Source organism: Haemaphysalis longicornis, unplaced genomic scaffold (genome assembly GCF_048455015.1).
Source record: "Haemaphysalis longicornis isolate Haplotype H1 unplaced genomic scaffold, Haemaphysalis longicornis Haplotype H1 scaffold_11, whole genome shotgun sequence".
In the NCBI taxonomy this organism is placed as follows: Eukaryota; Metazoa; Arthropoda; class Arachnida; order Ixodida; family Ixodidae; genus Haemaphysalis; species Haemaphysalis longicornis.
The window spans coordinates 65953744-65966480 of NW_027526214.1; positions in this window are offsets into that span (position 1 = coordinate 65953744).

Sequence of the window (12737 nt, forward strand, 5' to 3'; positions counted from 1 at the left end):
ATCAACTTTGAATACTCTTGTTGCTCATTTCGCATATTCCCCGCACCCCGTGTCAATCAACACTGTTCGGTGCCTCAGTAGCCTGATCCAAGAAAAAGCCTGTTGGTTGTTGGCTAACGGCTTACGGAGCGCTTTTTTTCGAGTACACTCACGTTTGACAAACGCCGCATCAATATGGTTCTCCTGTAAAAACCTCAAGCTACTAAACGCCCTACAGAAGAATTTTTTTTTCTGGGGGCATTATTTGTGTGAATCAATATTGAATACTCTTGTTGCTCATTTTGCATATTTCGCGCACCCCGTGTCATTCAACACACTGTTCAGTGCCTCAGTAGCGTGTTAGTTGTTTGCTAACGCCCTTCAGAGCGCTTTTTTTCTAGGACACTTTCATGTTTGACAAACGCCGCATCATTATGGTTCTCCTCCAAAAACCTCAAGCTACTAAACGCCCTACAGAAGAATTTTTTTCTGAGGGCATTATTCGTGTGAATCAATATTGAATACTCTTGTTGCTCATTGCGCATATTTCGCGCACCCCGTGTCATTCAACACACTGTTCGGTGCCTGAGTAGCGTGATCCAAGTAATAGCCAGATAGTTGTTGGCGAACGGCCTTCGGAGCGCTTCTTTCGAGGAAACTGACGTTATCGACAAAAGCATCATCATTATGGTTCTCCTGCAAAAACCTGAAGCTATAAATGCCCTACAGAATAATTTTTTTTTCTAAGGGCATTATTTGTGTGAATCAACTTTGAATACTCTTGTTGCTCATTTCGCATATTCCCCGCACCCCGTGTCAATCAACACTGTTCGGTGCCTCAGTAGCCTGATCCAAGAAAAAGCCTGTTGGTTGTTGGCTAACGGCTTACGGAGCGCTTTTTTTCGAGTACACTCACGTTTGACAAACGCCGCATCAATATGGTTCTCCTGTAAAAACCTCAAGCTACTAAACGCCCTACAGAAGAAGTTTTTTTCTGGGGGCATTATTTGTGTGAATCAATATTGAATACTCTTGTTGCTCATTTGCATATTTCGCGCACCCCGTGTCATTCAACACACTGTTCAGTGCCTCAGTAGCGTGTTAGTTGTTTGCTAACGCCCTTCAGAGCGCTTTTTTTCTAGGACAATTTCATGTTTGACAAACGCCGCATCAATATGGTTCTCCTCCAAAAACCTCATGCTACTAAACGCCCCACAGAAGAATGTTTTTTTGCTGAGGGAATTATTTGTGTGAATTAACTTTGAATACTCTTGTTGCTCATTGCGCATATCTCGCGCACCCCGTGTCATTCAACACACTGTTCGGTGCCTCAGTAGCGTGATCCAAGTAATAGCCAGATAGTTGTTGGCTAACGGCCTTCGGAGCGCTTCTTTCGAGGAAACTGACGTTATCGACAGAAGCATCATCATTATGATTCTCCGCCAAAAACCTGAAGCTACTAAACGGCTTAAAGCAAATTTTTTTTCTGTGGGCAGTATTTGTGTCAATCGACGTTGATTACTGTTGTTCCTATTTTCGCATATTCCGCGCTCCCCGTGTCATTCAACACACTGTTCGGTGCCTCCGTAGCGTGATCCAAGAAATATCATGGTAGTTGTTGGCTAACGGCCTTCGGAGCGCTTCTTTCGAGGACACTGAAGTTATCGACAAAAGCCGCATCATTATGGTTCTCCTCCAAAAACCTGAAGCTACTAAACGGCCTAAAGCAGATTTTTTTTCCTGTGGGCAGTATTTGTGTCGATCCACGTTGATTACTCTTGTTGCTAATTTCGCATATTCCGCGCGTCCCGTGTCATTCAACACACTGTTCTGTGCCTCCGTAGCGTGATCCAAGAAATAGCCTGGGAGTTGTTTGGCTAACGGCTTTCGGAACGCTTCCATCGAGGACACTTACGTTATCGACAAAATCCGCATCCCTATGGTTCTCCTCCAAAAAGCTGAAGCTACTAAACGGCCTAAAGCAGAATTTTTTTTTTGTTGGCAGTATTTGTGTCAATCCACGTTGATTTCTCTTGTTGCAAATTTCGCAAATTCCGCGCACCCCGTGTCATTCAACACACTGTTCGGTGCTTCCGTTGCGTGATCCAAGAAAAACCTGGTAGTTGTTGGCTAACGGCCTTCGGAGCGCTTCTTTCGAGGAAAGTGACGTTATCGACATAAGCGTCATCATTATGGTTCACCTCCAAAAACCTCAAGCTACTAAACGCCCTACAGAAATTTTTTTTTTTTCTGAGGGCATTATTTGTGTGAATCAACATTGAATACTCTTATTGCTCATTTTGCATATTGCGCGCACCCCGTGTCATTCAACACACTGTTCGGTGCCTCAGTAGCCTGATCCAAGAAATAGCCTGTTAGTTGTTGGCTAACGGCCTTCGGAGCGCTTTTTTTCGAGGACACTTACGTTATTGACAAACGCCGCATCAATATGGTTCTCCTCCAAAAACCTCAGGCTACTAAACGCCCCACAGAAGAATTTTTTTTCTGAGGGAATTATTTGTGTGAATCAACTTTGAATACTCTTGTTGCTCATTTCGCATATTCCCCGCACCCCGTGTCAATCAACACTGTTCGGTGCCTCAGTAGCCTGATCCAAGAAAAAGCCTGTTGGTTGTTGGCTAACGGCTTACGGAGCGCTTTTTTTCGAGTACACTCACGTTTGACAAACGCCGCATCAATATGGTTCTCCTGTAAAAACCTCAAGCTACTAAACGCCCTACAGAAGAATTTTTTTTTCTGGGGGCATTATTTGTGTGAATCAATATTGAATACTCTTGTTGCTCATTTTGCGTATTTCGCGCACCCCGTGTCATTCAACACACTGTTCAGTGCCTCAGTAGCGTGTTAGTTGTTTGCTAACGCCCTTCAGAGCGCTTTTTTTTCTAGGACACTTTCATGTTTGACAAACGCCGCATCATTATGGTTCTCCAAAAACCTCAAGCTACTAAACGCCCTACAGAAGAATTTTTTTCTGAGGGCATTATTCGTGTGAATCAATATTGAATACTCTTGTTGCTCATTGCGCATATTTCGCGCACCGCGTGTCATTCAACACACTGTTCGGTGCCTCAGTAGCGTGATCCAAGTAATAGCCAGATAGTTGTTGGCTAACGGCCTTCGGAGCGCTTCTTTCGAGGAAACTGACGTTATCGACAAAAGCATCATCATTATGGTTCTCCTGCAAAAACCTGAAGCTATAAATGCCCTACAGAATAATTTTTTTTCTAAGGGCATTATTTCTGTGAATCAACATTGAATACTCTTGTTGCTCATTTTGCATATTTCGCGCACCCCGTGTCATTCAACACACTGTTCGGTGCCTCATTAGCCTGATCCAAGACATAGCCTGTTAGTTGTTGGCTAACGGCCTTCGGAGCGCTTTTTTTCGAGTACACTTACGTTATTGACAAACGCCGCATCAATATGGTTCTCCTCCAAAAACCTCATGCTACTAAACGCCCCACAGAAGAATGTTTTTTTGCTGAGGGAATTATTTGTGTGAATTAACTTTGAATACTCTTGTTGCTCATTGCGCATATTTCGTGCACCCCGTGTCATTCAACACACTGTTCGGTGCCTCAGTAGCGTGATCCAAGTAATAGCCAGATAGTTGTTGGCTAACGGACTTCGGAGCGCTTCTTTCGAGGAAACTGACGTTATCGACAAAAGCATCATCATTATGGTTCTCCGCCAAAAACCTGAAGCTACTAAACAGCTTAAAGCAAATTTTTTTTTCTGTGGGCAGTATTTGTGTCAATCGACGTTGATTACTGTTGTTCCTATTTTCGCATATTCCGCGCTCCCCGTGTCATTCAACACACTGTTCGGTGCCTCCGTAGCGTGATCCAAGAAATATCATGGTAGTTGTTGGCTAACGGCCTTCGGAGCGCTTCTTTCGAGGACATTGAAGTTATCGACATAAGCCGCATCATTATGGTTCTCCTCCAAAAACCTGAAGCTACTAAACGGCCTAAAGCAGATTTTTTTTACTGTGGGCAGTATTTGTGTCAATCCACGTTGATTACTCTTGTTGTTAATTTCGCATATTCCGCGCGTCCCGTGTCATTCAACACACTGTTCTGTGCCTCCGTAGCGTGATCCAAGAAATAGCCTGGGAGTTGTTGGCTAACGGCTTTCGGAACGCTTCCATCGAGGACACTTACGTTATCGACAAAATCCGCATCCCTATGGTTCTCCTCCAAAAACCTGAAGCTACTAAACGGCCTAAAGCAGAATTTTCTTTTGTTGGCAGTATTTGTGTCAATCCACGTTGATTTCTCTTGTTGCAAATTTCGCAAATTCCGCGCACCCCGTGTCCTTCAACACACTGTTCGGTGCCTCCGTTGCGTGATCCAAGAAATAGCCTGTTAGTTGTTGGCTAACGGCCTTCGGAGCGCTTTTTTTCGAGGACACTTACGTTATTGACAAACGCCGCATCAATATGGTTCTCCTCCAAAAACCTCAGGCTACTAAACGCCCCACAGAAGAATTTTTTTTCTGAGGGAATTATTTGTGTGAATCAACTTTGAATACTCTTGTTGCTCATTTCGCATATTCCCCGCACCCCGTGTCAATCAACACTGTTCGGTGCCTCAGTAGCCTGATCCAAGAAAAAGCCTGTTGGTTGTTGGCTAACGGCTTACGGAGCGCTTTTTTTCGAGTACACTTACGTTATTGACAAACGCCGCATCAATATGGTTCTCCTCCAAAAACCTCAAGCTACTAAACGCAATACAGAAGAATGTTTTTTTCTGAGGGAATTATTTGTGTCAATCAACTTTGAATACTCTTGTTGCTCATTTCGCATATTTCGCGCACCCCGTGTCATTCAACACACTGATCGGTGCCTCAGTAGCGTGATCCAAGAAATAGACTGTTAGTTGTTGGCTAACGGCCTTCGGAGAGCGTTTTTTTTTTCTAGGACACTTACGTGTTTGACAAACGCCGCATCATATGGTACTCCTCCAAAAACCTTAAGCAACTAAACGCCCTACAGAAGAATTTTTTTCGGTGGGCATTATTTGTGTGAATCAACATTGATTACTCTTGTTGCTCATTTCGCATAGTCCCCGCACCCCGTGTCAATCAGCACTGTTCGGTGCCTCAGTAGCGTGTTAGTTGTTTGCTAACGGCCTTCGGAGCGCTTTTATTTCTAGGACACTTTCATGTTTGACAAACGCCGCATCATTATGGTTCTCCTCCAAAAACCTCAAGCTACTAAACGCCCTACAGAAGAATTTTTTTCTGAGGGTATTATTCGTGTGAATCAATATTGAATACTCTTGTTGCTCATTTTGCATATTTCGCGCACCCCGTGTCATTCAACACACTGTTCGGTGCCTCAGTAGGGTGATCCAAGAAATAGCCTGTTAGTTGTTTGCTAACGGCCTTCGGAGCGCTTTTTTTTCAAGGACACTTACGTGTTTGATAAACGCCGCATCATTATGGTTCTCCTGCAAAAACCTGAAGCTATAAATGCCCTACAGAAAAATTTTTTTCTGAGGGCATTATTTCTGTGAATCAACATTGAATACTCTTGTTGCTCATTTTTCATATTTCGCGCACCCCGTGTCATTCAACACACTGTTCGGTGCCTCAGTAGCCTGATCCAAGACATAGCCTGTTAGTTTTTGGCTAACGGCCTTCGGAGCGCTTTTTTTCGAGTACACTTACGTTATTGACAAATGCCGCATCAATATGGTTCTCCTCCAAAAACCTCATGCTACTAAACGCGCCACAGAAGAATGTTTTTTTGCTGACGGAATTATTTGTGTGAATTAACTTTGAATACTCTTGTTGCTCATTGCGCATATCTCGCGCACCCCGTGTCATTCAACACACTGTTCGGTGCCTCAGTAGCGTGATCCAAGTAATAGCCAGATAGTTGTTGGCTAACGGCCTTCGGAGCGCTTCTTTCGAGGAAACTGACGTTATCGACAAAAGCATCATCATTATGGTTCTCCGCCAAAAACCTGAAGCTACTAAACGGCTTAAAGCAAAATTTTTTTTCTGTGGGCAGTATTTGTGTCAATCGACGTTGATTACTGTTGTTCCTATTTTCGCATATTCCGCGCTCCCCGTGTCATTCAACACACTGTTCGGTGCCTCCGTAGCGTGATCCAAGAAATATCATGGTAGTTGTTGGCTAACGGCCTTCGGAGCGCTTCTTTCGAGGACACTGAAGTTATCGACAAAAGCCGCATCATTATGGTTCTCCTCCAAAAACCTGAAGCTACTAAACGGCCTAAAGCAGATTTTTTTTCCTGTGGGCAGTATTTGTGTCAATCCGCGTTGATTACTCTTGTTGCTAATTTCGCATATTCCGAGTGTCCCGTGTCATTCAACACATTGTTCTGTGCCTCAGTAGCGTGATCCAAGAAATAGCCTGGGAGTTGTTTGGCTAACGGCTTTCGGAACGCTTCCATCGAGGACACTTACGTTATCGACAAAATCCGCATCCCTATGGTTCTCCTCCAAAAAGCTGAAGCTACTAAACGGCCTAAAGCAGAATTTTTTTTTTTGTTGGCAGTATTTGTGTCAATCCACGTTGATTTCTCTTGTTGCAAATTTCGCGAATTCCGCGCACCCCGTGTCATTCAACACACTGTTCGGTGCCTCCGTTGCGTGATCCAAGAAAAACCTGGTAGTTGTTGGCTAACGGCCTTCGGAGCGCTTCTTTCGAGGAAACTGACGTTATCGACAAAAGCATCATCATTATGGTTCTCCGCCAAAAACCTGAAGCTACTAAACAGCTTAAAGCAAAATTTTTTTTCTGTGGGCAGTATTTGTGTCAATCGACGTTGATTACTGTTGTTCCTATTTTCGCATATTCCGCGCTCCCCGTGTCATTCAACACACTGTTCGGTGCCTCCGTAGCGTGATCCAAGAAATATCATGGTAGTTGTTGGCTAACGGCCTTCGGAGCGCTTCTTTCGAGGACACTGAAGTTATCGACAAACGCCGCATCAATATGGTTCTCCTCCAAAAACCTCATGCTACTAAACGCCCCACAGAAGAATGTTTTTTTGCTGAGGGAATTATTTGTGTGAATTAACTTTGAATACTCTTGTTGCTCATTGCGCATATCTCGCGCACCCCGTGTCATTCAACACACTGTTCGGTGCCTCAGTAGCGTGATCCAAGAAATAGCCTGGGAGTTGTTGGCTAACGGCTTTCGGAACGCTTCCATCGAGGACACTTACGTTATCGACAAAATCCGCATCCCTATGGTTCTCCTCCAAAAACCTGAAGCTACTAAACGGCCTAAAGCAGAATTTTCTTTTGTTGGCAGTATTTGTGTCAATCCACGTTGATTTCTCTTGTTGCAAATTTCGCAAATTCCGCGCACCCCGTGTCCTTCAACACACTGTTCGGTGCCTCCGTTGCGTGATCCAAGAAAAAACCTGGTAGTTGTTGGCTAACGGCCTTCGGAGCGCTTCTTTCGAGGAAAGTGACGTTATCGACATAAGCGTCATCATTATGGTTCACCTCCAAAAACCTCAAGCTACTAAACGCCCTACAGAAGAATTTTTTTTTCTGAGGGCATTATTTGTGTGAATCAACATTGAATACTCTTATTGCTCATTTTGCATATTGCGCGCGCCCCGTGTCATTCAACACACTGTTCGGTGCCTCAGTAGCCTGATCCAAGAAATAGCCTGTTAGTTGTTGGCTAACGGCCTTCGGAGCGCTTTTTTTCGAGGACACTTACGTTATTGACAAACGCCGCATCAATATGGTTCTCCTCCAAAAACCTCAGGCTACTAAACGCCCCACAAAAGAATTTTTTTTTCTGAGGGAATTATTTGTGTGAATCAACTTTGAATACTCTTGTTGCTCATTTCGCATATTTCGCGCACCCCGTGTCATTCAACACACTGTTCGGTGCCTCAGTAGCGTGATCCAAGAAATAGTTAGATAGTTGTTGGCTAACGGTCTTCGGAGCGCTTTTTTTCGAGTACACTCACGTTATTGACAAACGCCGCATCAATATGGTTCTCCTCCAAAACCCTCAAGCTACTAAACGCCTTCAGAAGAATTTTTTTTTCTGAGGGCAATATTTGTGTCAATCAACATTGAATACTCTTTTTGCTCATTTCGCATATTTCGCGCACCCTGTGTCATTCAACACTGTTCGGTACCTCCGTAGCGTGATCCAAGAAATAGCCTGCTAGTTGTTGGCTAACGGCCTTCGGAACGCTTTTTTTCGAGTACACTTACGTTATTGACAAACGCCGCATCAATATGGTTCTCCTCCAAAAACCTCAAGCTACTAAACGCAATACAGAAGAATGTTTTTTTCGGAGGGAATTATTTTTGTGAATCAACTTTGAATACTCTTGTTGCTCATTTCGCATATTTCGCGCACCCCGTGTGATTCAACACACTGTTCGGTGCCTCCGTAGCGTGATCCAAGAAAAACCTGGTAGTTGTTGGCTAACGGCCTTCGGAGGGCTTCTTTCGAGGAAAGTGACGTTATCGACAAAAGCGTCATCATTATGGTTCTCCTCCAAAAACCTCAAGCTACTAAACACAACACAGAAGAATGTTTTTTTCTGTGGGCATTATTTGTGTGGTTCAACATTGAATACTCTTATTGCTCATTTTGCATATTTCGCGCACCCCGTGTCATTCAACACACTGTTCGGTGCCTCAGTAGCCTGATACAAGAAATAGCCTGTTAGTTGTTGGCTAACGGCCTTCGGAGCGCTTTTTTTTTCGAGTACACTTACGTTATTGACAAACGCCGCATCAATATGGTTCTCCTCCAAAAACCTCAAGCTACTAAACGCAATACAGAAGAATGTTTTTTTCTGAGGGAATTATTTGTGTGAATCAACTTTGAATACTCTTGTTGCTCATTTCGCATATTTCGCGCACCCCGTGTCATTCAACACACTGATCGGTGCCTCAGTAGCGTGATCCAAGAAATAGACTGTTAGTTGTTGGCTAACGGCCTTCGGAGAGCGTTTTTTTTTTCTAGGACACTTACGTGTTTGACAAACGCCGCATCATATGGTACTCCTCCAAAAACCTTAAGCAACTAAACGCCCTACAGAAGAATATTTTTCGGTGGGCATTATTTGTGTGAATCAACATTGATTACTCTTGTTGCTCATTTCGCATAGTCCCCGCACCCCGTGTCAATCAACACTGTTCGGTGCCTCAGTAGCGTGTTAGTTGTTTGCTAACGGCCTTCGGAGCGCTTTTATTTCTAGGAACTTTCATGTTTGACAAACGCCGCATCATTATGGTTCTCCTCCAAAAACCTCAAGCTACTAAACGCCCTACAGAAGAATTTTTTTCTGAGGGCATTATTCGTGTGAATCAATATTGAATACTCTTGTTGCTCATTTTGCATATTTCGCGCACCCCGTGTCATTCAACACACTGTTCGGTGCCTCAGTAGGGTGATCCAAGAAATAGCCTGTTAGTTGTTTGCTAACGGCCTTCGGAGCGCTTTTTTTTCTAGGACACTTACGTGTTTGATAAACGCCGCATCATTATGGTTCTCCTGCAAAAACCTGAAGCTATAAATGCCCTACAGAAAATTTTTTTTTTCTGAGGGCATTATTTCTGTGAATCAACATTGAATACTCTTGTTGCTCATTTTGCATATTTAGCGCACCCCGTGTCATTCAACACACTGTTCGGTGCCTCAGTAGCCTGATCCAAGACATAGCCTGTTGGTTGTTGGCTAACGGCCTTCGGAGCGCTTTTTTTCGAGTACACTTACGTTATTGACAAACGCCGCATCAATATGGTTCTCCTCCAAAAACCTAATGCTACTAAGCGCCCCACAGAAGAATGTTTTTTTGCTGAGGGAATTATTTGTGTGAATTAACTTTGAATACTCTTGTTGCTCATTGCGCATATCTCGCGCACCCCGTGTCATTCAACACACTGTTCGGTGCCTCAGTAGCGTGATCCAAGTAATAGCCAGATAGTTGTTGGCTAACGGCCTTCGGAGCGCTTCTTTCGAGGAAACTGACGTTATCGACAAAAGCATCATCATTATGGTTCTCCGCCAAAAACCTGAAGCTACTAAACGGCTTAAAGCAAAATTTTTTTTCTGTGGGCAGTATTTGTGTCAATCGACGTTGATTACTGTTGTTCCTATTTTCGCATATTCCGCGCTCCCCGTGTCATTCAACACACTGTTCGGTGCCTCCGTAGCGTGATCCAAGAAATATCATGGTAGTTGTTGGCTAACGGCCTTCGGAGCGCTTCTTTCGAGGACACTGAAGTTATCGACAAAAGCCGCATCATTATGGTTCTCCTCCAAAAACCTGAAGCTACTAAACGGCCTAAAGCAGATTTTTTTTCCTGTGGGCAGTATTTGTGTCGATCCACGTTGATTACTCTTGTTGCTAATTTCGCATATTCCGCGCGTCCCGTGTCATTCAACACACTGTTCTGTGCCTCCGTAGCGTGATCCAAGAAATAGCCTGGGAGTTGTTTGGCTAACGGCTTTCGGAACGGTTCCATCGAGGACAGTTACGTTATCGACAAAATCCGCATCCCTATGGTTCTCCTCCAAAAAGCTGAAGCTACTAAACGGCCTAAAGCAGAATTTTTTTTGTTGGCAGTATTTGTGTCAATCCACGTTGATTTCTCTTGTTACAAATTTCGCAAATTCCGCGCACCCCGTGTCATTCAACACACTGTTCGGTGCCTCCGTTGCGTGATCCAAGAAAAACCTGGTAGTTGTTGGCTAACGGCCTTCGGAGCGCTTCTTTCGAGGAAAGTGACGTTATCGACATAAGCGTCATCATTATGGTTCACCTCCAAAAACCTCAAGCTACTAAACGCCCTACAGAAGAATTTTTTTTTTCTGAGGGCATTATTTGTGTGAATCAACATTGAATACTCTTATTGCTCATTTTGCATATTGCGCGCACCCCGTGTCATTCAACACACTGTTCGGTGCCTCAGTAGCCTGATCCAAGAAATAGCCTGTTAGTTGTTGGCTAACGGCCTTCGGAGCGCTTTTTTTCGAGTACATTTACGTTATTGACAAACGCCGCATCAATATGGTTCTCCTCCAAAAACCTCAAGCTACTAAACGCAATACAGAAGAATGTTTTTTCTGAGGGAATAATTTTTGTGAATCAACTTTGAATACTCTTGTTGCTCATTTCGCATATTCCCCGCACCCCGTGTCAATCAACACTGTTCGGTGCCTCAGTAGCCTGATCCAAGAAAAAGCCTGTCGGTTGTTGGCTAACGGCTTACGGAGCGCTTTTTTTCGAGTACACTCACGTTTGACAAACGCCGCATCAATATCGTTCTCCTGTAAAAACCTCAAGCTACTAAACGCCCTACAGAAGAATTTTTTTTTTGGGGGCATTATTTGTGTGAATCAATATTGAATACTCTTGTTGCTCATTTTGCATATTTCGCGCACCCCGTGTCATTCAACACACTGTTCAGTGCCTCAGTAGCGTGTTAGTTGTTTGCTAACGCCCTTCGGAGCGCTTTTTTTCTAGGACACTTTCATGTTTGACAAACGCCGCATCATTATGGTTCTCCTCCAAAAACGTCAACCTACTAAACGCCCTACAGAAGAATTTTTTTCTGAGGGCATTATTCGTGTGAATCAATATTGAATACTCTTGTTGCTCATTTTGCATATTTCGCGCACCCCGTGTCATTCAACACACTGTTCGGTGCCTCAGTAGCGTGTTAGTTGTTTGCTAACGGCCTTCGGAGCGCTTTTTTTTTCTAGGACACTTTCATGTTTGACAAACGCCGAATCATTATGGTTATCCTCCAAAAACCTCAAGCTACTAAACGCCCTACAGAAGAATTTTTTTTCTGAGGGCATTATTTCTGTGAATCAACATTGAATACTCTTGTTGCTCATTTTGCATATTTCGCGCACCCCGTGTCATTCAACACACTGTTCGGTGCCTCAGTAGCCTGATCCAAGACATAGCCTGTTAGTTGTTGCCTAACGGCCTTCGGAGCACTTTTTTTCGAGTACAATTACGTTATTGACAAACGCCGCATCAATATGGTTCTCCTCCAAAAACCTCAAGCTACTAAACACAACACAGAAGAATGTTTTTTTCTGAGAGAATTATTTGTGTGAATCAACTTTGAATACTCTTGTTGCTCATTTCGCATATTCCCCGCACCCCGTGTCAATCAACACTGTTCGGTGCCTCAGTTGCCTGATCCAAGAAAAAGCCTGTTGGTTGTTGGCTAACGGCTTACGGAGCGCTTTTTTTTCGAGTACACTCACGTGTGACAAACGCCGCATCAATATGGTTCTCCTCCAAAAACCTCAAGCTACTTAACGCCCTACAGAAGAATTTTTTTTTCTGAGGGCAATATTTGTGTGAATCAATATTGAATACTCTTGTTGCTCATTTTGCATATTTCGCGCACCCCGTGTCATTCAACACACTGTTCGGTGCCTCAGTAACGTGTTAGTTGTTTGCTAACGGCCTTCAGAGCACTTTTTTTCTAGGAAACTTTCATGTTTGACAAACGCCGCATCATTATGGTTCTCCTCCAAAAACCTCAAGCTACTAAACGCCCTACAGAAGAATTTTTTTCGGAGGGCATTATTCGTGTGAATCAATATTGAATACTCTTGTTGCTCATTGCGCATATTTTGCGCACCCCGTGTCATTCAACACACTGTTCGGTGCCTCAGTAGCGTGATCCAAGTAATAGCCAGATAGTTGTTGGGTAACGGCCTTCGGAGCGCTTCTTTCGATGAAACTGAC